General features: G+C 50.9%; 1 long non-coding RNA gene across 1 annotated transcript; it reads left to right on the top strand.

Annotated features, from left to right (window-relative positions):
• Positions 1–366: 366 nt before the first annotated feature.
• Positions 367–1,283, top strand: LOC111756741 (uncharacterized). Its single transcript, XR_002791150.2, has 2 exons — positions 367–785; positions 1,020–1,283. It is a non-coding gene; the product is annotated as an uncharacterized LOC111756741 (long non-coding RNA).
• Positions 1,284–2,212: the final 929 nt, after the last annotated feature.

The raw sequence follows: 2,212 nt of genomic DNA, 5'->3' as shown, positions 1-2,212 counted from the left end.
CAGAGCAACCCAGCTTCTTCCAGAATGGCACTGAGACCTCCAAAGCATGAAGACGAAGCCGCCAGGTGTTCCTGTGGTCTAGACTGGGATGTTCAGTAATGAGCCTGCTGCTGGTGAGCTGAATGCAGGGCAGCCCAGATGCAGGGGCATGGACCCAGAGGGTGAGGTTCACCTACAGGAGCAGGAACAGGGGGTCGCTTGTATTCCTGCAGCTGGTAAATGACCAGTGTGCCATCAAACTCCAAAATTCAAACTCACATCTGCTGGTGTTGAACTGCTGTTTGCTTGGTCATAATTTGGAACGTACAGCTGAATTGCTCAAGAAAGCTGCGAGCCAGCCTGAGCGAACACTTGTAAATCATGCTGCATCAGCTCTTACACAGAGTTCTGCTATGTTTCAAGAAGCAGGAAGAAGAAACAGGCTCCCTGCTTGGGACAGATGGTGAAATGAGAAAACAGAGCCGCTGGACTCCTCTTTGGCTTTTATTTTCCAGGATCATTATCTTGAAACCACAGAGCACAGAGCAACAAGAGCTGCGGGGAGGCTGGGTCCAGCATTTGACTGAGTCAGGACACCCTGCGGTTTGCCCTGCTCTGCCCTGACCAGCTGCCCTGACTCTGCAAACCATTCTCACCCTGAGACAGCGCCCTGTGCGTAGAGGAGAGGATTATGACCTGCACGCAGCCCTTCTGATGGCTAAGATGATGCAGTGACAATTAATGGGATGATATGATCCAACACAGAGCTTCTTTTGTGAAAGAGGTCATGTGACCATCTGATTTCAGTAAGTGATATCCAAGGGGCAGGGGAGGCATGCAGATATCATGGGTTTGAGATGCTTCAGAGAACACTGAGAAGCTAAGTGTTTGCATGTCAAAACAGAGACAAGGGGGCAGGAATCACACAGCTCCACTGTATTCGTGGGCCCCCTTCACACACAATCCATCCTTAATAGAAATGTCACCCCTCAGTGTGTGACCGCAGAGGATTCCATTCTACAACATTTTTGAAAATACAGGGAGAAGCCACTGGTTTCCAGGGTATGGCATGCCATTCTCAAGTGCAGGTCTGGAAGACGGTGAGACCCAAACGTGTGCAGTCCGGTTGACAACTCGGCAACCACATATACTTCCCGGCTCAGCTACTGTTCCAAAGCTACATGGGATGTCATTACTGGGGGACTCCAGGTGAAGGAGATGAACTTTCTCAGAACTTCCTGTGGGTCTAGTATTATTTCAAGATGTAATGTTATAAAAGATTAAAATCTTGTGTTATTTTTTGATTGCGAGAGTAACCCGTGATTGTATTCCTGAGGAGTTACTTAGTTGGAAATAGCAGAAATTAGGTCAAGCTGACTTGTGATTGTGGGAGGGATGGGCAGGCCCCCGAGCTGGGGTCTAGGCCCTGGAAGGCCATGCAACACCAGGATTTGGGGAGGCTAGAAGTGGCATCTGTTGCTTGGGTGCCCAGGGCCACCTCTCAGAAAGGTTTTCTCTCTATCCCTCTGCCAGCTGGCCTCGGTCTTTGTTCTCAGCATGTCTATGCAGCAAGGCTGCCGATTGTTCCAGTCCTAAGCAGGAGAGCACACAACCAAGCCCAGCTGGTCTGTGGCCTCCACTACAGCCCTGCCACCTATGGGCACTGGGTACAGTTGTGGGTGCGGGGCCCACTCTGTGATTTGAGAGAGTGCTTAGAGAAAAAAGGAGTCATGAGTTGGCCACACCTCCCCAAAGGTGACTATTACAGAGATAAGTTTGAGAAACGAACAATAAGATGACCACAAGCACATAGACCAGCATGAGTTCACCAAGGTCCCACAAAAAGACAGTTAACACCCACAGTGTGAGGGATGAGGGGAGATTAAAAATAAACTGCTCACAAGCTTGAAAGCAAGATGTTGGGCATATGGAAGGTGCTGCAGGACCCGGAGCTGATGGCAGCATACATCTCTGCACCACTGGCCACAGAGGTGAAGGTGGCAGCTGCAGGACCCTGTAGGAGCTGAGAGCGGATGACAGACCCTGGCTGGCCAAGCCCGGCCACATGGGGGAAAATTTCCTAACTCCACTCTCCTCCCTCCATCCTGCCCTGGAGTGGCTTCTGCTGGTCCAAGTGGCCAGAGGCCAATGTCCAGGTGCCCGTGGATGTAGCCCACTAAGTTCAGCACTACAGATGCAGAGTGAGAGTCTGGGGATTTAGCTCAGTGGCATA

This window comes from Cavia porcellus, unplaced genomic scaffold (genome assembly GCF_034190915.1).
Source record: "Cavia porcellus strain 051 isolate PalLab524CR breed Dunkin Hartley unplaced genomic scaffold, mCavPor4.1 scaffold_6, whole genome shotgun sequence".
NCBI classification, from domain to species: domain Eukaryota; kingdom Metazoa; phylum Chordata; class Mammalia; order Rodentia; family Caviidae; genus Cavia; species Cavia porcellus.
Note: the sequence above shows the minus strand (reverse complement) of the source record. Positions and strands in the feature narration are given on the sequence as shown.